Genomic DNA, 27,849 nt, shown 5'->3' with positions numbered 1-27,849 from the left:
TTTTACCTATATCGTTGGTACCAATGTGCATCACGACAACTGGCTGTTCACCGTCCCTTTTCAGAATGTCCTGCACCCGCTCCGAGACATCCATGACCCTTGCACCAGGGAGGCAACATACCATCCTGGAGTCTCGGTTGCGGCCGCAGAATCGCCTATCTATTCCCCTTACAATTGAATCCCCTATCACTATCGCTCTCCCACTCTTTTTCCTGCCCTCCTGTGCAGCAGAGCCAGCCACGGTGCCATGAACTTGGCTGCTGCTGCTCTCCCCTGATGAGTCATCCTCCTCAACAGTACTCAAAGCAGTGTATCTGTTTTGCAGACCAAGACACACAAGGAGAAATTAGGGCAAGTGACCAAAAGCTTGGTCAAAGAGGTAGGTTTTAAGGAGCGTCCTCAAGCAGGAGAGAGAAGTAGAGAGACGCAGAGGTTTCGGCAGGGAATTCCAGAGCTTGGAGCCTAGGCAACAGAAGGCACAGCCACCAATGTTTGAGAACATAGGAACATAAGAATATAAGAAATAAGAGCAGGAATAGGCCATTTGGTCTCTCGAGCCTGCTCTGCCATTCAATAAGATCATGGCTGATCTGATCTTGGCCTCAACTCCATTTCCCTGCCCATTCCCCATAACCCTTGTCTCCCTTATCTTTCAAAAATCTGTCTATCTCCACCTGAAATATAATCAATGACCCAACCTCCAGAGCTCTCTGGAGGAGAATTCCAAAGATTCACAACCCTCTGAGAGAAGAAATTCCTCCTCATCTCCGTTTTAACTGGGCGACCCTTTATTCTGAAACTATGCCCCCGGTTCTAGATTCCCCCACGAGGGAAAACATCCTCTCTGCTGTCTGCATCCTCTACCCTGTCAAACCCCCTCAGAATCTTACACGTTTCAATAAGATCACCTCTCATTCTTCTAAACTCCAATGAGTGTAGGCCTAACCTGCTCAACCTTTCTTCATAAGACAACCCCTTTTTCTCAGGAATCAACCTCGTGAACCTTCTCTGAACTGCCTCCAATGCACGTATCTCCCCCCCTCAAAATTGTATGCACTACTCCAATTGTGGTCTCAATTTTATACTCCATCCCCTTGCAATAAAGGCCAACATTCCATTTGCCTTCCTAATTGCTGTACCTGCATGCTAACTTTTTGTGTTTCATGTACAAGGCCCCCCCCGCCCCCCCAGATCCCTCTGTACCACAGCATTTTGTAATCTCTCTCCATTTAAATAATAATTTGCTTTTTTATTTTTTCTCACATTTTCCCACATTGTACTTCATCTGCCAAATTTTTGCCCCATCACTTAGCCTACCTATATCTCTTTGCAGATTCTTTGCGCCCTCCTCACAACTTGATTTCCCACCTATCTTTGTATCATCAGCAAATTTGGCTACATTACACTCGGTCCCTTCATCCAAGCCATTAATATATATTATAAATAGTTGAAGCCCCAGCACTGATCCCTATGGCACCCCACTAGTTACAGTTTGCCACTAGTTTTCTGGTAGTTGGTCACTCTACCAGAAAACATCAAGACTAGTTCGATGAGAACGACCAGGAGATAAAGGAGATAATCTGCAAACGCAAGGCATTCTTGAATTGTAAACATCATGACTCAAGAGCAAGAAAGCAGATATACAGACAACTGAAGGCCGAGGTCCAACAAAAAACTCGTGACCTAAAGAACAGATGGTGGGTGTAAAAAGCGCAGGAGATCCAGCAACTATTCAACAACCACGACGTGCATGGGTTTTTTAGCGCAGTCAACACCACCCATGGCCCAAGCAGCCAAGGTCCTACCCCGCTGAGAGGTGCTCATCAAAGACCGAGAGGCAGTCCGTGCCCGCTGGAAAGAGCACTTCGAAAATCGCCTTAACCAAGACTCTGTCTTCGATGTGAGTGTAATTGACTCCATCCCACAGCATGCTACCCGCCATCACCTCGGCATAATTCCAGCCCGGCATGAGGTTGAAAAGGCTATCCGACAACTGAAGAACAACAAGGCCTCAGGAGTAGATGAAATCCTCGCCAAAGTACTAAAGCACGGTGGAGAAGTACTCTTGACGTGAATCCATGATCTCATCTCTCTTATCCGGAAGGAGGAGAGAATGCCAGGGGATTTAAGAGACGCAGTAATCGTGACCATCTTTAAGAAAGGTGACCAGTCCGATTGCCTGTCTGCCACAAGGAAAGTCATCGCAATAATCCTCCTCGACCGTCTTCTTCCAGAAGAGTTCCTCCCAGAGTCGCAATGCAGATTCCACCCACTAAGGACACAATGGACATGATCGTCACTGCACGCCAAATCTAAGAAAAATGTAGGGAGCAAAATCAACCTCTGTACATGGCTGCCTTTGACCTCACAAAGGCCTTTGACGCTGTCAATCGTGAGGGATTCTGGAGTGTCCTTCTCAAATTTGACTGCCCTCAAAAATTTGTCACCATCCTCCACCTGCTCCATGATGACATTCAAGCCATGATCCTTACCAACGGATCCACCACAGACCCAATACACGTGTAGACCGGTGTCAAGCAAGGCTGTGTCATTGCACCAACGCTCTTCTCAATCTTCCTCGCTGCAATGCTCCATCTCCCCCTCAACAAGCTCCCCGCTGGAGTGGAGCTAAACTACAGGACAAATGGGAAATTGTTCAACCTCCGTCACCTCCAGTCCAGATCCAAGATTGCTCCAACCTCTCATTGAATTACAGTATGCAGACGACGCTTGTGTTTGTGCGCACTTGGAGGTCGAACTCCAAACCATCATCGGCACCTTCACCGAAACATACGAGAGTCTGGGCCTTACATTAATCATCCGTGAGACAAAAGTTTTCTACCAACCTGCCCCCCCCCCCCCCCCCCCGATTATCAAGATCCACGATGAGACCTTAGACAATGTGGAGCACTTTCCATACCTTGGGAGCCAACTGTCAACAAGGACAGACATCGATGATGAAGTCCAACACCGTCTTCAGTGTGCCAGTGCAGCCTTTGGTTGCCAGAGGAAAAGAGTGTTCGAAGACCAGGATCTCAAACCCGGTACCATGCTCATGATCTACAGAGCAGTAGTGATCAGCAAAGCCAATGGTATCTTGGCCTTTATTGCAAAGGGGATGGAGTATAAAAGCAGGGAAGTCTTGCTACAGTTATACAGGGTATTGGTGAGGCCACACCTGGAATACTGTGTGCAGTTTTGGTTTCCATATTTACGAAAGGATATACTTGCTTTGGAGGCAGTTCAGAGAAGGTTCACTAGGTTGATTCCGGGTGTGAGGGATTTGACTTATGAGGAAAGATTGAGTAGGTTCGGCCTCTACTCATTGGAATTCAGAAGAATGAGAGGTGATCTTATTGAAACGTATAAGATTATGAGGGGGCTTGACAAGGTGGATGCAGAGAGGATGTTTCCACTGAAGGGGGAGACTAGAACTAGAGGGCACGATCATAGAATAAGGGGTCGCCCATTTAAAACAGAGATGAGACATTTCTTCTCTGAGGGTTGTAAATCTGTGGAATTTGCTGCCTCAGAGAGCTGTGGAAGCTGGGACATTGAGACAGAAATAGACAGTTTCTTAAACGATAAGGGGTTATGGGGAGCGGGTGGGAAGTGGAGCTGAGTCCATGATCAGATCAGCCATGATCTTATTGAATGGCGGAGCAGGCTCGAGGGGCCGTATGGCCTACTCCTGTTCCTATTATGTTCTTATGATACCCGCCTCCCTATATGCCTCAGAGACATGGACTATGTACAGTACACACCTCAAAGCACTGTAGAAGTACCACCAACGCTGCCTCTGCAAAATCCTGCAAATCGTTAGCAGGATAGGCGCACCAATGTCGGTGTTCTCGCTCATGCCAACATCCCCAGCATTGAAGCATTGACCATGCTCAGCCACCCGATGGACGGACCACATTGTCTACATGCCCGACACTAGACTCCCGAAACAAGTGCTCTACTCCAAGCTCCGACACGGCAAGTGAACGCCAGGAGGGCAGAGAAAACGCTTCAAGGACACCCTCAAATCCTCCTCGAAAAAGTGCAACATTCCCACCGACACTTGGGAATCCCTGTCCCAAGACCGCTCAAAGTGGAGGAGAAGCATCTGAGAAGACGCCGAACACTTCGAGTCTCTTCGTTGGGAGCATGCGGAAGCGAAGTACAAACAGCAGAAGGAGCGCCGACAAATCAAGCACCCTACCCACCCGTCCCTTGAACCACCACCTGCCCCACCTGTGACCGTGACTGTAGATCCCGCATTGGTCACCTTAGAACTCATATTAGTGTGGAAGCAAGTTATCCTCGACTCCGGGTTACTGCCTAAGAAGGAGAAGAAGACAAACAGTTTGCCAACTGGAAAATGAGCCATTTATCCTGACTCTCTGTTTTCTGTTCATTAACCAATCCTCTATCCATGCTAATATATTACCCTGAACCCCATGAACTCTTGTTTTGTGCAGTAACCTTTTATGTGGCACCTTATCAAATGCCTTCTGGAAATCCAAATACACGATATCCACTGGTTCCCCTTTATCCATCCTGCTCGTTATAAATTCAAAGAACTCCAGCAAATTTGTCAAATATGATTTCACTTTCATAAAAGCATGCTGACTCTGCTTGACTATTATGATTTTCTAAATGTCCTGCTACTACTTCCTAAATAATGGACTCCAGCATTTTCCCAATGACAGATGTTTGGCTAACTGGTCTATAGTTAATGCTTTCTGTCTCCCTCCTTTCTTATGTAAAGGCGTTACATTTGCAGTTTTCCAATCCGCTGGGATCTCTCTAGAATCCAGGGAATTTTGGTAGATTACAACCACTATCTCTGCAGCCACTTCTTTTAAGACCCTAGGATGTAAGCCATCAGGTCCGGGGACTTGTCCGCCTTTAGTTCCATTATTTTACCAAGTACTACTTCATCAGTGATAGTGATTGTTTTAAGTTCCCCCCTCCCAATAGCCCCTTGATTATCAGTTATTGGGATGTTTTTGGTGGCTTCTACCGTGAAGACTGATACAAAATATTTTTTCAAAGTTTCTGCCATTTCCCTGTTTCCCATTATTAATCCCCCAGTCTCATCCTCTAGAGGACCAACGTTTGCTTTAGCTACTCTCTTCCTGAAGCTCTTGCTGTCTGTTTTATATTTCTTGCTAGTTTACACTCATAATCCAGCTTCTCTCTTTTTTAGTCATCCTTTGCTGGTTTCTAAAAATTTCCCTATCTTCTGGCCTTCCACTAATCCTTGCAATATTGTTATGCCTTTGTTTTCAATTTGATACCATTCTTTACTTCCTTAGTTAGCCACAGATGACTCATCATTCTCTTAAAGAATTTTCTTTCTCAATGGAATATATCTTTGCTGAGAGTTATTAAATATCTCTAAATATTTGCCACTGCTTATCTATTTTCTCAGTCCACATTAGCCAACTCTGCCTTCATACCTTTCTAATTGCCTTTATTTAAGTTCAGGACACTAGTTTGAGATCTAACTGTCTCACCCTCAAACTGAATTTGAAATTCTACTATGATCACTCTTCCCAAAACGATCCTTTGCTATGAGATCATTTATTAATCCAGTCTCATTATACATTACCAGATCTAAAATAGTCTGCTCCCTGGTTGGTTTCATAATGTATTGTTCTAAGAAACCATCCCGAATACACTGAACTCTTCCTCAAGGCTACCTTTGCCAATTTTATTTGTCCAATCAATATGAAGATTAAAATCACCAGGATTATTGCCGTACTTTTCTTACAAGCTTCCATTATTTCTTGATTTATACTCTGTCCGACAGTGCAGCTACTGTTAGGGGGCCTATAGACTACTCCCACCAGTGACTTCTTTCCCATATTATTTCTTATCTCCACCCAAACTGATTCTACATTTTGATTTTCTGAGCCAATATAATTTCCCACTACTGCACTTTTATTAACAGAGCGATTCCACCTCCTTTTCCTTTCTGCCTATCCTTCCAAAATGGCAAATACTCCTAAATATTCAGTACCCAGCCTTGCTCACCTTGCAACCACATCTCTGTAATGGCTACCAGATCATACCCATTTATTTCTATTTGTGCTGTCAACTCATCTATCTTGTTACGAATGCTGCGTGCATTCAGATAAAGAGATTTTAATTTAGTCTTTTTACCATTTTTCCCCACTCTGGCCCCAACTTCTGATGCACTCTTATGTTTATATGCTCTGACCTTTCCTATCACACTCTGGTTATCATTACCCCTATTGCTACCCTGCACTATTGCTTTCTCCTTTCTCCTTGACTTTTTAAATTTCCGCTCACCTGATCCCTCCACCCCGCTATTTAGTTTAAAGCTCTATCTACAACCCTAGTTATTTAATTTGCCAGAACACTGGTCCCAGCCTGGTTCAAATGATTATAATCAGGGATGCTCAAGAGGGCAGAATTCGAGAGAACAAGACTTTTCAATGAGAGGTGAGAAGGGTGGAATAAGGTGAGATGCTCAAAGGTGGAGAAAGTGCCGGAGGAGTAGGGGGACAGACCAAGGTGTGATTTGGTGATGAAAGTCACACCACCACCATGGTGGTGGAAGGTATAGCCAAGCCGGTGGCTTCATCACCCCTCACCCAAGTTTCTGTCAGGGTCATGATGTCGATTCAATCATCCACGATAAGCTCATGGATGGCGAGGGCCTTGTTCGCAAGTGAACTGACGTTCTGGAGGGAGATGTGGAGAGGGTCATTGATGGCTGACCCACTGCCAGCGTCCACAGGGTCAGCACTGGTGGGGGGAGGTGGGAGGGGGTTGGTGAGTTGGAAAGCGAGGAAATTGGCAAGATATCAGCCCCCAGTGGGCGTGCTGGACGGGAAGGTCGGCGAAAGTGTAGGATGGGACTGTTGGGGTTACTGTTCATAAGGAGGCAGTGAAAAATGCTTCGATGGCCCCTTCGTTGGATGCCAAGAGAGGCAGAGAGGGAAAGCTGTAGGCTTATCTATGAGGGAGTCAAGCCTGGACAGCGGCAGGAGAGTAGGCAGGTCGAAGAGTAATGAAGGATTAGGGTAGAGATTTGGGAGGGCAGAGTATCCGAGCGGAGAGATGAAAAGAGGCATGACGACAGGAGAGAGTGGGAGGGATAGAGAGAAAAGGAGGAGAAACAGTGGAAAAGGAAATGAACGGCTCTGGTTTGGAGCGGCAGTCAAAGTGCGCACGCGAATGGACACGGGAAAAGCTCCGGTTGCATAGTAAAATGTGGTGGTTAATGGGATACATATTCCTTGGGAGCATGGAATAGGTTGGAGACAATAGTAAGGAAACCAGGGTCAAAGTCAGAGGTCCCATGGAGTGACAAAGTCGACCCAAACAGGATGGAGCCGACACGGAGCATCGACGAACCGCTGTCTGAGCAGGCGAGTGAAGTCCGGAAACTATTTGTAGGGCAGAGAGTTTGAGGATAGAGGTTGTTTCCATAGGAATGTGTGTTGGTAGCAGTGCAGAACGATGATGGCGAAATAGACACAAGTTGGAGGTCACTATAGATTAGAGCGGGAAGAAAAAGTAAAACCACAAACCTCAAACCAGTGACCAGCAAAGCTGAAACCCAGTGGAACGAGTCACCGGACAAGTGAAACAGCAGCTGCTAGCTAGAAGATGCACTGCAGCAAATCACCAAGGCTTCTTTGGCAGCACCTCCCAAATCTGCAACCTCTACCACCTAGAAGGATAAGGGCAGCAGGCGCATGAGAACACCATCACCTGCAAGTCCCCCTCCAAGTTCCACACCATCCTGACTTAGAAATAAATCACCATTCCTTCATTGTCGTTGGGTCAAAATCCTAGAACTCCCTCCCTACCAGCGCTGCAGGAGTTCCTTCACCACAAGGACTGTAGCGGTTCAAGAAGGCAGCTCACCACCACCTTCTCCAGGGCAGTTCGGGATGGGCAATAAATGCCCACATCCCGGAACAAATAACAAAAAGAAGCCAACAAGGCTGAAAAATCAGTAGAACCAGTTCAGCAGATACACAGACACAGTTTAAAAATTATTTTTAAAACCACAAAAAAAATCTTTTGGGAGCAGAGATAGAGACACAGCATGTAAGCCGTACAGTGTAGCTCGGTGCAGAAACAGAAATGCAGTGCTAGTTCAAAACAAGGACGTAGTCTAGATGTTCAGAGAAGTCCAGGAGATCGGAAACCAATTTGAGAGAAAGAATTCAGCAGCATAAGACTTGAAGTGATTCAAAAGCAGAGCAGTGTCACAGCAGCTGAGTCAAACAGTATAATCAGTAGAACAGCGAAGTCCTGTTGGCAGAGGCATCCAGGTGATGGAAGTCAAGTTTCAACAGGGTTCCGGTAGTTGAAAGAGTTGAAAGAAAAAGAGTGAGAACAAAGACACGCAGAGTTGGGGAGTGGGCAGTGGACTCGACAGGGGTAGCTTTAAACTTGTAGTTTATCACCAAGAAGTCAAAAACAACCAGAGTATGGGAACACCATCAACTCCACCCAAAAACCATTCGGACTTTGACATATACCACAATTCCTTCATCGTTGCTGGGTCAGAATCCTGGAATTTGCAACCTAACACTATAAGAACATAAGAACATAAGAATTAGGAACAGGAGTAGGCCATCTAGCCCCTCGAGCCTGCTCTGCCATTCAATAAGATCATGGCTGATCTGGTCGTGGACTCAGCTCCATTTACCCGCCCTCTCCCCATAACCCTTAATTCCCTTATTTCTTAAAAATCTATTTATCTTTGACTTGAAAACATTCAATGAGCCAGCCTCAACTGCTTCCTTGGGCAAAGAATTCCACAGATTCACAACCCTCTGGGAGAAGAAATTCTTTCTCAACTCGGTTTTAAATTGGCTCCTCCGTATTTTGAGGCTGTGCCCCCTAGTTATAGTCTCCCCCACCAATGGAAACAACCTCTCTGCCTCTATCTTGTCCATCCCTTTCATGATTTTAAATGTTTCTATAAGATCACCCCTCATCCTTCTGAACTCCAAGGAGTAAAGACCCAGTCTACTCAATCTATCATCATAAGGTAACCCCCTCATTTCTCGAATCAGCCTAGTGAATCGTCTCTGTACCCCTTCCAAAGCTAGTATATCCTTCCTTAAGTAAGGTGACCAAAACTGCACGCAGTACTCCAGGTGCGGCCTTACCAATACCTTATACAGTTGCAGCAACACCTCCCTGCTTTTGTACTCCATCCCTTTCGCAATGAAGGCCAACATTCCATTTGCCTTCCTGATTACCTGCTGCACCTGCAAACTAACCTTTTGGGATTCATGCACAAGGACCCCCAGGTCCCTCTGCACCACAGCATGTTGTAATTTCTCCCCATTCAAATAATATTCCCTTTTACTGTTTTTTTTCCCCAAGGTGGATGACCTCACACTTTCCGACATTGTATTCCATCTGCCAAACCTTCGCCCATTCGCTTAACTTATCTAAATCTCTTTGCAGCCTCTCTGTGTCCTCTACATAACGCGCTTTCCCACTAATCTTAGTGTCATCTGCAAATTTAGTTGCACTACACTCTGTCCCCTCTTCCAGGTCATCTATGTATATTGTAAACAGTTGTGGTCCCAGTACTGATCCCTGTGGCACACCACTAACCACTGATTTCCAACCGGAAAAGGACCCATTTATCCCGACTCTCTGCTTTCTGTTCGCCAGCCAATTCTCTATCCATGCTAATACATTTCCTCTGACTCCGCGTACCTTTATCTTCTACAGTAACCTTTTGTGTGGCATCTTATCGAATGCCTATCGTGGGAGCACCATCAAAACAAGGATTGCAGTGCTTCAAGGAGGAGACCCACCACTAACTTCTCATTGCAACTAGTGTCACCCACATCCTGAGAACAAATTAAATACAAATCTCAAACCAACTATGTATCCTGTTACAAAAGTACACTTGAGTAAGAAACATAAGGGAATGGCATGGAATCAGGTTAAAGGGAATTAGGAGGTTCTGAGAAATCGGGAGTTCCTCTGTCTTACGGTAGGGATTGTAATTGACCGATGGAAACTTACATATTCAGCATAGAACGAGTACACAAATGTTTGGGAACATAGATTGTAAGAGCATCTGAATCTCATGAGAAACTAGGGCATTATAAGAACATAAGAAATAGGAACTGGAGTAGGTCATACGGCCTCTTGAGCCTGCTCCGCCATTCAATAAAATTATGGCTGATCTGATCATGGACTCAGTTCCACTTCCCCGTCCGCTCCCCATAACCCCTTATCCACTTATCGTTTAAGAAACTGTCTATTTCGGTCTTAAATTTATTCAATGTCCCAGCTTCCACAGCTCTCTGAGGCAGCGAATTCCACAGATTTACAACCCTCTGCGAGAAGAAATTTCTCCTCATCTCTGTTTTAAATGGACAGCCCCTTATTCTAAGATCATGCCCTCTAGTTCTAGTCTCCCCCTTCAGTGGAAACATCCTCTCTGCATCCCCTTGTCAAGCCCCCTCATAATCTTATACGTTTCAATAAGATCACCTCTCATTCTTCTGAACTCCAATGAGTAGAGGCCCAACCTACTCAATCTTTCCTCATAAGTCAACCCCCTCATCCCTGGAATCAACCTAGTGAACCTTCTCTCAACTGCCTCCAAAGCAAGTATATCCTTTCGTAAATATGGAAACCAAAACTGCACACAGTATTCCAGGTGTGGCCTCACCAAAATCTTGTATAGCTGTAGCAAGACTGCCCTGCTTTTATACTCCATCCCCTTTGCAATAAAGGCCAAGATACCATTGGCCTTCCTGATCATTTGCTGTACCTGCATACTATGCTTTTGTGTTTCATGCACAAGTAACGCCGGGTCCCGCTGTACTGCGACACTTTGCAATCTTTTTCCAGTTAAATAATAACTTGCTCTTTGATTTTTTTCTGCCAAAGTGCATGACCTCACACTTTCCAACATTATACTCCATCTGCCAAATTTTTGTCCACTCACATAGCCTGTCTATGTCCTTTTGCAGATTTTTGGTGTTCTCCTCACACATTGCTTTTCCTCCCATCTTTGTATCGTCAGCAAACTTGGCTACATTACACTCAGTCCCTTCCTCCAAGTCGTTAATATAGATTGCAAATAGTTGGAGTCCCAGCACTGATCCCAGCGGCATCCCACTAGTTACTGGTTGCCAAGAGAATGAACCAATTATCCCGACTCTCTGTTCTCTGTTAATTAGTCAATCCTCTCTCCATGCTACTATATTACCCCCAACCCTGTGAACTTTTATCTTGTGCAGTAACCTTTTATGTGGCACCTTGTCAAATGCCTTCTGGAAGTCCAAATGCACCACATCCACTGGTTCCCCTTTATCCACCCTGTTCGTTACATCCCCACAGAACTCCAACAGATTTGTCAAACATGACTTCCCCTTCATAAATCCATGCTGACTCTGCCTGACCGAATTTTACTTATCCAAATGTCCTGCTACTGCTTCTTTAATAATGGACTCCAACATTTTCACAACCAGAATGTTAGGCTAACTGGCCTATAGTTTCCTGCTTTTTGTCTGCCTCCTTTTTTTTAAATAGGGGCGTTACATTTGCAGTTTTCCAATTTGCTGGGACCTCCAGAATCCAGGGAATTTTGGTAAATTACAACCAATGTATCCACAATCCCTGCCACTACTTCTCTTAAGACCCTAGTATGCAAACCATCAGGTCCAGGGGATTTATTTACCTGCCTTTAGTTCCATTATCTTACTGAGTATCACCTCCTTAGTGATTGTGATTGTGTTAAGTTCCTCCCCCCGCTATAGCCCCTTGACTATCCACTGTTGGAATATTGTTCGTGTCAAAATATTTGTTCAGAGGTTCTGCCATCTCCATGTTCCCCATTACTAATTCCCCCGTCTCGTCCTCTAAGGGACCAACATTTACTTTAGCCACTCTTTTTTTTTTTCCTTTTTTATATACTTATAAAAACTCTTGCTATCTGTTTTTATATTTGTGCTAGTTTACTTTCATAGTCTTATCTTTCCTTTCTTAATCATTTTTTTAGTCGTTCTTTGCTGGCTTTTAAAAGCTTCCCAGTCTTCTGTGCTCCCACTCGTTTTGGCCACTTTGTATGCCCTTGTTTTTAGTTGAATACCGTCCTTTATTTCTTTAGTTAGCCACGGATGGCTATCTTTTCTCTTACACCCTGTCCGCCTTACTGGAATATTTTTCTTGAGAGTTGTGAAATACCTGTTAAATGCACACTACTGTTCATCAACCGTCCTACACTTTAATCTATTTTCCCAGTCCACTTTACCCAACTCTGCCCTCATACCTTCACAGTCTCCTTTTATTTAAGCTTAGATCCAACTTTCTCACTCTCCATCTGAATTTCAAATTCAGAATCATGCTATGATCACTCATTCCGAGGGGATCCTTCACTAGGAGATTGTTTATTAATCCTGTCGCATTACACAGGACCAGATCTAAGATAGCCTGCCCCCGGTTGGATCCGTTACATACTGCCCAAGGAACCCGTCCCTTATGCACTCTATGAACTCCTCCTCAAGGCTACCCTGACCAATTTGTCCAATCAATATGGAGGTTAAAATCACCCATGATTATTGCTGTTCCCTTTTTACAAGCCCCCACTATTTTCTGGCTTATGCTCCAATCAACAGAGTTGCTACTGTTTGGGGGGCCTATAAATTACTTCCATCAGTGACTTTTTCCCCTTATTGTTCCTTATCTCTACCCAAACTGTTTCAACACCCTTATCATTTGGGCCAATATCGTTTCTTACTATTGCAGTGATTCCATCCATTATCAATAGAGCTATCCCACCTCCTTTTCCTTTCTGTCTGTCCTTCCGGATTGTCAAGTACTCCTGAATATTTAATTCCCAGTCCTGGTCAATTTAGAACCACGTGTCTGTAATGGCTATCAGATCATACCCATTTGTCTCAATTTGTGCTGTCAGCTCATCTATTTTGTTACAAATGCTACGTGCATTTAGACAAAGTGCTTTTAAGTTTGTTTTTTTTGCCTTTTTTTCCTGCTTGTTTCCTCTCTCCTTCAAACTCACTTTTCTTTCTTTTTGCTTTCTAATACCCGCTTTACTCCTCTCCCTACTGAATCTATTTTCAGATTTCCATCCCCCTGCCCAAGCTAGTTTAAATCCTCCCCAACAGCACTAGCAAACCTCCCGGCGAAGATATTGGTCCTTGCTCTGTTGAGGTGCAACCCGTCTGGCTTGTACAGATTCCACCTTCCCCAGAAGTGGTCCCAATGCCTCAGGAAACTAAAGCCCTCCCGCCTGCACCATCTCTCCAGCCACGTATTCATTTGCTCTATCCTCCTGTTTCTGTACTCACTAGATCGTGGCACTGGGAGTAATCTGGAGATGACTACTTTTGAGGTCCTGCTTTTTACCGATTGGTACCGATGTAGACCACGACCTCTCGTTGTTCACCCTCTCCCCCCAGAATGCCCTGCAGCCGCTCAGTGACATCCTTGACCCTGGCACCAGGAAGGAAACATACCATCCCGGAGTCACGTTTGCGGCCACAGAAACACTTGTCTGCTCCCTTGACTAGCAAATCCCCTGCCACTATAGCTCTTCCATTCTCCTTCCCCTACCCCCGTGCAGTTGAGCCACTTGTGGTATGACTGAAGTTCTCTTGGGAACAGGGTAAGAAAGCAGGCATTTGCGAACAAGATAGCAAGCTCTGGGAAGCAAGGTTACTTCACACGTCATGAGAAACTGAGACAAAGTTGAATACATTCCAGAAGGGGGACATGTGATGAGAGATGGACAGGTGGGGAAGAACCATTCAGAGCTAGTCTGATAAGAGTCAACAAATCAATGTAAATTTGCTGATAGCAGTAGACCAATCGAGGGTCACACACCGCAGGAAATGTATAACTGCCATTACAAACTGTTCTGAGAAGTGTTCAACGGAACATTTCCCCTGCATGCTTGAATAAAAACCGGTTGAACCAAAGTTTTCGTCTGAGTAATTCCATGGTCACTATACAGAGGGTAGATATTGACTCCTTATATCAGGGAGTCCACCTCGAGGAAGAGAAGTCTTCTTTTTACCCCAACACTGTTTACTTACCTACTATATCTATTTGTCAACATCCCACTCAGATTTGATTAATTGGACTGCAATGTTGGATTCATGTAATGCAGTGACAATTCAATTATACAGTATTCAGAATGTTTTCAGGATTAGATTTTTATAAATGTAAGATAACTGATCATATGAATATTTCATGGGGAATGGAAGCTCTCTGCACCCATTATCTGCATCAGGCAGTTGCATGTCACGTCTTCTCAAGTTAGACAGGCTGAAGTTCTATCTACACTTTTCCATCATAGTGTGTCCCTAGAGTTTCGATTTTACAAAGGCCTTTGATACTGTTGACTGTGAAGGCTTATGGAGTGACCACCTCCATTTTGGGTGCCCTCAAAAGTTTGTCACCATCCTTCGCCTGCTCCATGACGACATGCAGGCTGTGATCCTTACCAGCGGATCCATTACAGACCCATTCCACGTCCGAACTGGGGTCAAACAGGGCTGCGACATTGCTCCAACCCTCTTCTCAATCTTCCTCGCTGCCATGCTCCACCTCACTGTCAACAAGCTCCCCGCCGGAGTGGAACTAAACTACATAACCAGTGGGAAGCTGTTTAACCTACGCCGCCTCCAGACCAGATCCAAGATCACCCCAACCTCTGTTGTTGAACTGCAGTACGCAGACGATGCTTGCGTCTGCGTACATTCGGAGACTGAACTCCAGGATATGGTCGATGTATTCACCACGGCATATGAAAGCACGGGCCTTACGCTTAACATTCATAAGACAAAGGTCCTCCACCAACCTGTCCTCGCCGTACAGCACTGCCCCCCAGTCATCAAGCTTCACGGCGCGGCTCTCAACAACATGGGACCTCGGGAGCCTCTTGTCAACAAAGGCAGGCATTGATGCGGAGATTCAACATCGCCTCCAGTGCGCCAGTGCAGCCCTCGGCCGCCTGAGGAAAAGAGTGTTCGAAGACAAAGCCCTCAAACCTACCACCAAGCTCATGGTCTACAGGGCTGTAGTAATTCCCGCCCTCCTGTATGGATCAGAGGCATGGACGACTTTCAGAAGACACATCAAGTCGCTGGAGATATATCATTAACGATGTCTCCGCAAGATCCTGCAAATCCCCTGGGAGGACAGACGCACCAACATCAATGTCCTCGCCCAGGCTAACATCCCCAGCATTGAAGCACTAACCACACTAGATCAGCTTTGCTGGACAGGCCACTTAATTCGCATGCCAGACACGTGATTCCCTAAGCAACTGCTATATGCGGAGCTCCTTCATGGCAAACGAGTCAAAGGTGGGCAGCGGAAACGTTACAAGGACACCCTCAAAGCCTCCCTGGTGAAGTGTGACATCATCACTGACACCTGGGAGACCCTGGCAGAAGACCGCCCTAGGTGGAGAAAGTGCATCCGGGAGGGCGTTGGGCTCTTCGAATCTCAACGCTGCGAGCGTGAAGAGATTAGGCGCAGGCAGCGGAAGGAGCGTGTGGTAAATCAGTGCCCGCCCCCCCGACTAACTGTCCCACCTTTGACGGGGTCTATGGCTCTCGTGTTGGACTGTTCAGCCACCAAAGAACTCACTTTAGGAGTGGAAGCAAGTCTTCCTCGATTCCGAGGGACTGCCTATGATGATGATGAGAGTTGGATTATTTTGTTACATTTCTGTTCCCATTTTAGCCATCACTGATCCATGCTGATTTAAAAACCAGTGTAAAAGCGAATTCATCAATTCCACATGGGTGCTAGAAACCTGGACTCGGAAACCAGATGAGGAAAGTGCTTCTGTTCGATATTGATCCACTGTCTCACACAATAGACTCAGCTCTATCTGGTGACCTTGTGTTGTTGCAGATAATAGATCAGCATTAGTCCATTGATGGAAAGTTGCTACGGGATCGATTGTGTTGATATTACGTGTCAAAGGCTCAAAGTTGCAGTTAATTCACTGCCACTTCTCTTCCAGGAATGCCCACTTTGAGGAAGTTCTGCTCTTCCCTCTGACGGGATTTCTGTACTTGCTTAAAACCTGTTACATCTGTAACTTTCTCCAGTTCTGATGAAAGGTCATCGACCTGAAACATTAACTTTGTTTCTCTCTTCACAGATGCTGCCTGACTTGCCGAATATTTCCAGCATTTATTGTTTTTATTTCAAAGTTGCTGTTGTTGGAGCCCTAACCAGAGTCCAAATTTAGATGCCATACAGCTGTGTCGATAGTATTGCAACATGAAAGATTTGAACTTTTGTCTGCTGACTGACCATTCTGCTCGACAACAGGTGTCGAAAGTCAGCATAACTTGTCTTGTATGACCGGAAAAGCTTACAATGGGATATCTAGTTTGGCTATCCATTCAATGGCCTCCAGAGATGCTGAGTGGAGAAATGAAGAGCAGATCTTAGTGGGCAGGTTGATGAGATGCGTTCCATGGTCTGGGACTCATAGCCACAATCACACTTCGGGCCGTCCCTCATCTTCTATTTGTGGAGCAGGTGGCCGTATTGCCCATGCCCTGTGCGAATTCAGTTGAGCGCTGACCACTGTCTTTGAGGGAGGTCGAAGCCAGGGACCTCTGCTGTTGGTTTCTTATGTTGCCTGCGTCCCATGATTCCATCTATCTCGATAGTGGGTCGATACCATTATTGATGAATATTGGTTGCTGTTTCCCAGAATGGCTGGTGGGATTTTAAAAGCTTTTGTGGTGGGTTATTCAAGTCTTCGTGAATGGGATTGTTGATGTTGCTTAGGATTTTTTTCCATCTCCTGGTGCACGGTGGCGTCGTGGCGAATGGCAGGCGGGGCAATGTGGGACAGCACTGGGAGCCATTCAGTTGGAGAGTCAGCAAGCTGATGACAACCTATACTTGGTCTCCATGTGTGTGATAGTTTACTGAGAACTTGCCAACTAATGTCATTAAGAAGACGACCGAACGCTGGCAAAGCATGAAAGCATCGAACAAGTCAGCATAACTGACGTAGCAAGATTGATTCTTTAGTAGTGGATGTTGATATTAAAGTAGAAAAATGTTTGCCATTATTTCTAACTGTAACCCACAGAGACTGTTGAAGTGTTTAGCTTTTGGGTTGATTCTCATTACAAGCATGAGGATTTCTGACAGACTCTTCTCATTTTTAGCAAAAAGTGCATAATATCACGCAGCACAAATTGGTGATAAAGGTGTCACTGATGTGAATCTCAGCTGATGACTCAGCGATGTTGCCATCATACTCTTTGATTAACTTTTTTGAAGAGTCCTGGGATGTATTCATCCTTGATGGGTACTGTGCAAAATACTGACTTATTTCCGTTGGAGCCCATGTATCTCTCGAGTATTCTTTTTCAGGCAAGAAGGTACTGTTTTACAAAAATCTTTTAAAATATACTTCAGGACACTGTCTAAAGTTCATGAAATCCTTCAAAGTGTCTTTTATGAAAGATGCATGAGAACTAAAATATTCTTACTGCTAAATAGTTATATTAAATCATCACATTATTGAGGTCAAGGAATTATTTTAAAATAATTTTTTCAGCATAATACAAGATATGATGAAATGCAACTTCCAGGCTACCAGATTTAAGTAAATGCTGACTCATAGAAAGAAAGAACATAAGATCATTCGAAGTTGGAGCAGAAGTAGGCCATTGGGCTCTTCGAGCCTACTCCACCATTCAATAAGATCATGGCTGATCTTCTACCTCAACTCCACCTTTCTGCATTATCCCCATATCCTTTGGTTCCCTTAGTATCCAAAAATCTTTTGATTTCTGATAACTGAATATCCACAGCCCTTTCGGGTAGAGAATTCCAAAGATTCACAACCCTTTGAGTGAAGAAATTTCTTCTCTTCCTCAGGCCGAAATGGCCGACCCCTTAACTGTCACCCCCTGGCTCTACATTCCCAGCCTCCTCCCAGCATCTACCCTATCAAGCTCCTTAAGAATTCTGTACATTTCAATATCACCTTCATTCTTCTAAACTCCAGGGAATATAGGCCTAATTTACTCAATCTCTCCTCAGAGGAGAATACCCCATCCCAAGAATCAGTCTAGTGAACCTTCGTTGCACTCATTCTAAGACAAGGATATTATTCCTTAGGTAAAGAATTAATTTGCATCCATATAGCGCCTTTCATGTCCTCAGGATATCCCAAAGTAGTTCACAACTATTGAAGTACTTTTGAAATGTAGTCACTGTTGTAATGTAGACATCCAATTTGTACACAGCAAAGTTCAATGAACAACAATGAACTGGGAGCTCATGTAGTAACTAGGTAATTTGTTGTAGTGATGGTTCAAGGGTAAATGTTGTCCAAGACACTGGGAAAACTCCTCCACTCTTTTTTGAACAGTGCCTTGGGATCTTTCAGGTATACCTGAGGGGACATACTGAACCTTAGTTTAACATTTCATCTGAAAGATAGTACAGTATTCCAAGACGCTTCACAGAGACAGAAAGAAAAAAGAAACTGAGCCAAAGAAGGAGAATTTACAGGGGGTGGGTGGGGTGATCAAAGACTTGGTCAAAGAGGTTGGTTTTAAGGAGGAGAGGGAGGTGGAGAGTGGAGTATCTATAGATGGAATTTAAGAGAGTGGAACCTACACAGCTGAAGGCATGGCCACCAGTCATTGGATGAAAGGGGATTGAACAGAGGGCATGGTTGTAGGACTGGAGAAGGTTAAAGATGGGGAGGGGTGAGTCCATGGAGGGATTTAAACACAAGGATGAGAATTTTAGCTTTGAGGCATCGGGGGAACTGGGAGCTCATGTAGTTCAGCGAGGACCAGTGGGACTTGGTGTGGGATAGGATACAGCAACAGAATTTTGGGAAGTTTATGGAGGGTGTAAGATGGTGGGCTGGTCAGGAGCATTGGAGTAATCAAGTCTGGAGCTGAGGTAGGGGTAAAGGTGTGCGATGTATCGGAGGTGGAAGCAGACAGTCTTTGTGATGGAGAGAAAGTGACATGTGAAACTCAGTGGAAGGTCAAACATGATGTTGAGGTTGCGAATAGTTGTCTTCAGCCTAAGACAGTGGCCAGGCAGGGGGGATAGTGTCGATGGCAAAGATATGGTGTGTGCGTTGGGGTCTAAAGATGATTACTTTGGTGTTCCGAATGTTTAGCTGGAGGCTTGTGTTTAAATCCTTCTAAGGACTTGCCCCTCCCTACCTCTGTAACCTTCTTCAGCGCTATAACCATGCCTTCATTTCCTTTCACTCTAGCCTCTTGTTCAATCCCCTTTCATCCCATGACAGCTCATTCAAGACTGATTGCCAAACCAGCACACCGGTACCACAGAAGTGGTGGAGGGATTGAGAGAGGTAATGGAGACACAGAACTACAACAACAACTTGCATTTATATAGTGCCTTTAACGTAGTAAAACGTCCCAAGGAGCCTCACAGGAGCATATCAAACAAAATTTAACACAAAGCCACATAGAGATATTAGGACCGGTTGGTCAAAGGGGTAGGTTTTAAAAGAGGAGAGGGAGATAGAGAGGCTTGAGGAGAGAATTCCAGAGCTTGAGGCCCAGGCAGCTGAAGGCACAGCCGCCAATGATGGACTGATTAAAATTGGGGATGCGCACGCGCCAAAATTGAAGAAGCGCAAAGATCTGGTCGAGGTTGCAGAGATAGGGAGGAGCAAGGCCCTGGAGGGATTTGAAAACAAGGGTGCAAATTTTTAAATTGAGGCATTGCTTATATGCAGAATGTGACTTCATGGCTTTGAATGATGTTGCCGGAGGGGATCATGAGTTATGCACTTATTGTTTACTCTTTAAGTTAAGTTAAAATATTTGGGCTATGGTTTTGTTCATGAACATGATTTAATCAGTGTAAAATTTGCTGTACAGTACCATTAAGCCTGGTTCATTTATTGTTTTCCATGATTCTTTTTTAAATTGTGTTTTTTGCTTTGGGCCTCAAGGTGGCTCTGTTACAAATATGTTCATCATACAATGCCGCATATCTGGTATTTGTTACTTTATCACTTCTTTCAATGTAATAGATTTATTTTCAGCAATGACATATATATATATTTTTTAGTAAATCAATCCTATTTCTATTGATTGTTACAATGAATGTTAACATTTCAAAGTTCATTTTATTCTTTGGGATTGAAGTCAGCCCAACAGAACAACCTTGTTACTCCTACTTCAGCTTGTGGCTTTTAACCTTGGATATCTGATTCTGATATCTAATTGACGTCAGCAAGCAGGTACAAGAGTCCAGATGTTTGTTTATTTACATTTGTGTTGATATATTAATTCTTAATAATTGCAGTTTAATGCACGGCTTTCAAGAATCAAAATTCTTGATGTCTAAATGTTATATTTAAATTCAACAGCTTCAGAGGTGGCTTCAGCCTTCTATTTGAAGGATTAATGGCGAGAGAATTATTACAAGTAGCCAATATTTTGTTCTGTCAGTTTTTATAATGTTCCAGACATTGAAGAAATTACTTGATGATACAAGGTGCCAGTTTTACAACAAAAATTGCTGCTTTCTTAATTAATAATGATGCATTCATACTCCCATTCCCCATTTTACAATATTTCTCTTCCTGCCCCTGCCCCCCAACCATCCCCTCCCCTCACCTCCAATGTTATGTCTATCTAAGAAGACTGGCAGTTAACGACTTCTTGCTTTAAACCTACAGCTAGGATGTGTTGGACTGATTAAGATTGACCGTTTCTACCTGTGGTAAATCTTCTTTCCTCAGCTCAGGGACCTGACTTTGACAGACTGAGGACTTGCTGTTTGGGAAATATTTATAAATCTGTGATATGTATACCTTTTTATATTTAAAAAAAAATGCATTGCTGAAAAAGATAACTGCATTGTTGCTATAACTAACTGCAACAAAATAAATGAAAAACAGACTTATTTCCCAATGGTAACAGTCCTGCCTCTGAGTCAGAAGGTTGTGGGTTTGAGTCCAACTCCAGAGACCACTCCATGATCCAGGCTGATACTTCAGTGCAGTACTGAGGAAGTGTTGCACTGTTGGAGGTGCTGTCTTTTGGATGAGACATTAAACTGAAGCCCCATTTGCCCTCTCAGTTGGATGTAAAAGATCCCATGGCACTATTTTGAAAAAGAGCAGGGGAGTTCTCTGTATCCTGGTCAATATTTATCCCTCAACCAAGTGGTCCTACGAAAAGAATTTAAGGAGCTAGGAGCTAAATTTAAAAAGTAGGACCTCAAAAGTAGTAATCTCGGGATTGCTACCAGTGCCACGTGCTAGTCTGAGTAGGAATCGCAGGATAGCGCAGATGAATACGTGGCTTGAGCAGTGGTGCAGCAGGGAGGGATTCAAATTCCTGGGGCATTGGAACTGGTTCTGGGGGAGGTGGGACCAGTACAAACCGGATGGTCTGCACCTGGCCAGGACCGGACCAATGTCCTAGGGGGAGTGTTTGCTAGTGCTGTTGGGGAGGAGTTAAACTAATATTGCAGGGGGATGGGAACCTATGCAGGGAGACAGAGGGAGACAAAAATGAGGCAAAAGCAAAAGACAGAAAGGAGATGAGGAAAAGTGGAGGGCAGAGAAACCCAAGGCATAGAACAAAAAGGGCCACTGTACAGCAAAATTCTAAAAGGACAAAGGGTGTTAAAAAAGCAAGCCTGAAGGCTTTGTGTCTTAATGCAAGGAGTATCCACAATAAGGTGGATGAATTAAGTGTGCAAATAGATGTTAACAAATATGATGTGATTGGGATTACGGAGACGTGGCTCCAGGATGATCAGGGCTGGGAACTCAACATCCAGGGGTATTCAACATTCAGGAAGGATAGAATAAAAGGAAAAGGAGGTGGGGTAGCATTGCTGGTTAAAGAGGAGATTAATGCAATAGTTAGGAAAGACATTAGCTTGGATGATGTGGAATCTATATGGGTAGAGCTGCAGAACACCAAAGGGCAAAAAACGTTAATGGGAGTTGTGTACAGACCTCCAAACAGTAGTAGTGATGTTGGGGAGGGCATCAAACAGGAAATTAGGAGTGCATGCAATAAAGGTGCAGCAGTTATAATGGGTGACTTTAATATGCACATAGATTGGGCTAGCCAAACTGGAAGCAATACGGTGGAGGAGGATTTCCTGGAGTGCATAAGGGATGGTTTTCTAGACCAATATGTCGAGGAACCAACTAGGGGGGAGGCTATCTTAGACTGGGTGTTGTGTAATGAGAGAGGATTAATTAACAATCTCATTGTGCGAGGCCCCTTGGGGAAGAGTGACCATAATATGGTGGAATTCTGCATTAGGATGGAGAATGAAACAGTTAATTCAGAGACCATGGTCCAGAACTTAAAGAAGGGTAACTTTGAAGGTATGAGGCGTGAATTGGCTAAGATAGATTGGCGAATGATACTTAAGGGGTTGACTGTGGATGGGCAATGGCAGACATTTAGAGACCGCATGGATGAATTACAACAATTGTACATTCCTGTCTGGCGTAAAAATAAAAAAGGGAAGGTGGCTCAACCGTGGCTATCTAGGGAAATCAGGGATAGTATTAAAGCCAAGGAAGTGGCATACAAATTGGCCAGAAATAGCAGCGAACCTGGGGACTGGGAGAAATTTAGAACTCAGCAGAGGAGGACAAAGGGTTTGATTAGGGCAGGGAAAATGGAGTACGAGAAGAAGCTTGCAGGGAACATTAAGGCGGATTGCAAAAGTTTCTATAGGTATGTAAAGAGAAAAAGGTTAGTAAAGGCAAACGTAGGTCCCCTGCAGTCAGAATCAGGGGAAGTCAAAATGGGGAACAAAGAAATGGCAGACCAATTGAACAAGTACTTTGGTTCAGTATTCACTAAGGAGGACACAAACAACCTTCCGGATATAAAAGGGGTCAGAGGGTCTAGTAAGGAGGAGGAACTGAGGGAAATCTTTATTAGTCGGGAAATTGTGTTGGGGAAATTGATGGGATTGAAGGCCGACAAATCCCCAGGGCCTGATGGACTGCATCCCAGAGTACTTAAGGAGGTGGCCTTGGAAATAGCGGATGCATTGACAGTCATTTTCCAACATTCCATTGACTCTGGATCAGTTCCTATCGAGTGGAGGGTAGCCAATGTAACCCCACTTTTTAAAAAAGGAGGGAGAGAGAAAGCAGGGAATTATAGATTGGTCGGCCTGACCTCAGTAGTGGGTAAAATGATGGAATCAATTATTAAGGATGTCATAGCAGCGCATTTGGAAAATGGTGACATGATAGGTCCAAGTCAGCATGGATTTGTGAAAGGGAGATCATGCTTGACAAATCTTCTGGAATTTTTTGAGGATGTTTCCAGTAAAGTGGACAAAGGAGAACCAGTTGATGTGGTATATTTGGACTTTCAGAAGGCTTTCGACAAGGTCCCACACAGGAGATTAATGTGCAAAGTTAAAGCACATGGGATTGGGGGTAGTGTGCTGACGTGGATTGAGAACTGGTTGTCAGACAGGAAGCAAAGAGTAGGAGTAAATGGGTACTTTTCAGAATGGCAGGCAGTGACTAGTGGGGTACCGCAAGGTTCTGTGCTGGGGCCCCAGCTGTTTACATTGTACATTAATGATTTAGACGAGGGGAATAAATGTAGTATCTCCAAATTTGCGGATGACACTAAGTTGGGTGGCAGTGTGAGCTGCAAGGAGGATGCTATGAGGCTGCAGAGTGACTTGGATAGGTTAGGTTAGTGGGCAAATGCGTGGCAGATGAAGTATAATGTGGATAAGTGTGAGGTTATCCACTTTGGTGGTAAAAACAGAGAGACAGACTATTATCTGAATGGTGACAGATTAGGAATGGGGAAGGTGCAGCGAGACCTGGGTGTCATGGTACATCAGTCATTGAAGGTTGGCATGCAGGTACAGCAGGCGGTTAAGAAAGCAAATGGCATGTTGGCCTTCATAGCGAGGGGATTTGAGCACAGGGGCAGGGAGATGTTGCTACAGTTGTATAGGGCCTTGGTGAGGCCACACCTGGAGTATTGTGTACAGTTTTGGTCTCCTAACTTGAGGAAGGACGTTCTTGCTATTGAGGGAGTGCAGCGAAGATTCACCAGACTGATTCCCGGGATGGTGGGACTGACCTATCGAGAAAGACTGGATCAACTGGGCTTGTATTCACTGGAGTTCAGAAGAGTGAGAGGGGACCTCATAGAAACGTTTAAAATTCTGACGGGTTTGGACAGGTTGGATGCAGGAAGAATGTTCCCAATGTTGGGCAAGTCCAGAACCAGGGGTCACAGTCTAAGGATAAGGGGTAAGCCATTTAGGACCGAGATGAGGAGAAACTTCTTCACCCAGAGAGTGGTGAACCTGTGGAATTCTCTACCACAGAAAGTAGTTGAGGCCAATTCACTAAATATATTCAAAAGGGAGTTAGATGAAGTCCTTACTACTCGGGGGATCAAGGGGTATGGCGAAAAAGCAGGAAGGGGGTACTGAAGTTTCATGTTCAGCCATGAACTCATTGAATGGCGGTGCAGGCTAGAAGGGCTGAATGGCTTGCTCCTGCACCTATTTTCTATGTTTCTAACCAACATCACTACACAGATTATCTGGCCGTTATCACATTGCTGTATGTGTGAGCTTGCTGTGCGCAAATTAGATGCCGCAGTTCCAACATTACAACAGTGACTACATTTCAAAAGTACTTAATTGGCTGTTGGTCTTGAAAGGCGTTTTATAAATGCAACACAAAAAGACATGGTGAAATTGTACCTGGGTACTAATAGTTAAGCCGAAACCATATTTATGTTTGAATAATTGCAGCTCAGCAAGTGATGGTCAACTGCATTGGCGCTTCTGTATAAAAGGGACAATGGTTTGTACCAGCAGCTCTTCACAAGGATAGTTCCAAAGCAAGTTGCTGATGGGCAGCTTTTCACATGTGGAGGGTGGAAAACTGGAGTGATGCTGCTTTTATACCAGTAATATTGTAATTTGGATTGTAGGAACCCTGCAGCTGTGAGAGGGCACTTGGGGGGGAGAAATTCACTATCGCCCCATTTGGGTTGCTAATTTTAAATTAAAAAGTTAGCGGCAGGCACTAATGATTTCAAACTTTTAAAAAATTTGCCGTTTGTGCTCCAAAAAGCAGCAAGCAGGGCGGTGACTTAAACAGCCTGCACACTGGGCCGGGCAGCGCTGCCGCGTTCAAAGGCTCCTTCTCTCCCTTAAGGGGAAGGGCCATCGCTGCACACTCTGCAAAATACAAAGTACCTACTTGGACCACCACGGCAGCTGCGATCAGCTCGGCACTCAGCAGAGTGATAGGCTGATCGATCGCGGGCCGGAACGCGAAGAAAAAGTTTTTCTTTTACTTACCTTGGCCACCTCATTTCAGCATCGCCCCCGAAGCGGCCAGCAGCTACCGGCGTTTTTGCGCGACGCTGCTGCAGGGGGCGGAAGTCAACTTCTGGTCCAGGACGCTACCGGGTTAATGCACGCGGTGATGACGTCACGATCTCTGGGCGAAGGCGATTCGGCGCAATGCCGTAGCGCCACCGCAAAACTCCCGCAGATTATGGCGGGAGTTGATGTCATTGCTGCGCCCGGTCGCAGGGGCGCCAGCGGATGGCGCAAAGGCACCCAATTTCGCCCCCTAGGTGCTTAAACTACTAAATCCAGCTCTCTTATCCTGTCAGCAATATATAAACCCACAAATAACAGCACATAGAAATTTGTTGCTGGGATACAGGAGCTGACTTAATTGCTGTAAATGCCAGGAGCAAACTCATGGACATTGGTCTCCTGGAATCTGAAGTAAAACAGCACCAGTAGGAAAATGGCTTTTGAGTCAGCATTGGCTTTTCTTGTACATAAGTGTTGCTAACATTTGAGATTTTTGTTCCAAAATAATATTTGACCAAATGTCTCAAAGTTTGAATGATGTACGTTCAGCTCCTTGGTAATTCTTTTCCGGGTTATGAAATATTGAGCTTCCTTTTGAATAGTGTATAAGTTACACAACATAAATTCTCCTCCTGCAGTCCCAATGAACTTGCCAAAAGGCAATGGAACTTAAATAATGTCTTAAGCTGTACCTCATGTACCATTAATGGTGTAGTCATGCAGAAAGTCATGTGATGGTTGTTTACTCAAGCACCTGCCACAGAAAAATATCAAGAACAATAAAAGCCTTCATTTGCAATCTCTGAGAACATTTTAGCGGTTGTTGTCTACTTGCTATTCCTAATTTTTTCTTAACTTTGGAGCTCTATCTATCAATACATATCACTGTACAATTGTAGTACCTTCAGTATTAGGTATGATAGTATTAGTGGTTATAGCACTGGACTAGCAATGACCTCATCCCACTGTGGCAAGTTGTGAAACTGAATTGAATAAACCTGGCAATTTGTGGCTAGCACCAATATAGATACATCACTAAAAGTCGCAACACATTGATAAGGGCATTAAGAGTGTAAACCAATCGAGGAATAGTACAATGTTAAATTTATAAAGAAACATTGGAATAGGAGTAAGCCATTCAGCCCTTCGAGCCTTTTCTGCCATTCAATTACATCTGAGCTGGTTAGATCCCTGATAAGACCACAGTTGGAGTACTGTATGCAATGCTACAAAATGGCCATTGAAGAAAGTGCAGAAAAGATTTATAAAGATGTTACCAGAATTGGGCTGATGGCACTCTCAGGAAAGATGAAGCAGGCTGGATATCTTTACTTTCCTCTTTTTCAGAGAAATAAGGGGAGACTGCTTAGGGGTCTTTAAAATTATGAAGGGATTTGATAGGTTGGCTGTGAAGAAACTGTTTCAACAAGGAGATATAAATATAAGATAGTCATAACATGTCAAATAAAGAATTTTGAAGGAATTTCATTTTAGTGGTGAGTACATGGAACCTGCTGCCACATCGAGTGGTTGAAACAGATAGCCTTGATGCAGCAAGAAGGAAATAGAGGGATACAGGAGCAGGCTGAGAAGAAGTAATTGGAATGGGAGGGGGCTTGTGTGGAGTATAGACCAAATGGGCCGAATGGCTTTTTTGTCCTGTTGTATAGATTCTATGTAATTCTATATCATTTTTATGGGTAACTTTGCCTGTAGTGACTTTTGATTGGCTCAAATATCCAATTGGTTCATTTTTATTCAATCAGCATGGTTAACTAAAAGGTAGTTATTTGAAACAGTCATGATTTTTTTTTAATGTGATGTTTTTGGGGTGTGGTAACTTTAAGATATGTGATGCTGTGGACATGTACCAGAACCAAGCTCTTTAATTGTCACCACAAATTCAGCGAGTTCTTTTTTTCCAGTTGTGTGTCTCATGGTGGATACATTTGAACAGCAGGCTTCTGAGTTGAGCCAAAATGATACCAATTTGTAAGGCAATGATATCTGGTTTTACCTTTATGTTTGAGATGCTTGAGGGTGAGTTACATGGCCATAGTTCAGTCTGCTGCCCTAAAACTACAAAAGCAAAAAAACAAGGTGTTTGTGGAGGCTCTTTATACCCAAAGATTGAATTATAACTTTGAACTATTTGTTACTTTATGTGATAAACACTCTTTTATACATAAATGAATACATGCAGCTATTAAGTTATGGTATAAGTTTTTAAAGAGAGCAGTTGAGAGTATTCTGAGGGAAGATAGGGGGCATGAACTTATAATTTTAACATTTAAAAAAAAACTTGCCTTTCCATTCTGCAATTCTTAACAGTTACAAACAAACTGCTCTCGTAACTCACTCAATATTGATTTGATGATCAGTAAGATTACAAGTGATGCACAATAATTTGACTTTAAAAAAAATGTTTTCCTCAATTCTGTTTGATATCCGAGT

General features: G+C 44.1%; 1 protein-coding gene across 2 annotated transcripts in view; it reads left to right on the top strand.

Moving 5' to 3' along the window:
• The window catches only part of nfat5b (nuclear factor of activated T cells 5b), a 218,769-nt gene that overhangs the window by 53,850 nt on the left and 137,070 nt on the right, over positions 1-27,849 (top strand). The window contains exon 1 of one of the 2 annotated variants that reach the window (XM_070898206.1): positions 17,247-17,402. The exons of the other annotated variant lie outside the window; for it this stretch is intronic. The gene's annotated coding sequence lies outside the window, so the exon portion shown is untranslated. Of the gene's footprint in view, positions 1-17,246; positions 17,403-27,849 lie in introns of those variants that run through there. 2 annotated transcript variants of the gene reach the window in all.

Source organism: Pristiophorus japonicus, chromosome 13 (genome assembly GCF_044704955.1).
Source record: "Pristiophorus japonicus isolate sPriJap1 chromosome 13, sPriJap1.hap1, whole genome shotgun sequence".
Classification (NCBI taxonomy): Eukaryota; Metazoa; Chordata; class Chondrichthyes; family Pristiophoridae; genus Pristiophorus; species Pristiophorus japonicus.
The sequence above is the reverse complement of the archived record's forward strand: the minus strand, read 5'-3'. Positions and strand labels throughout refer to the sequence as shown.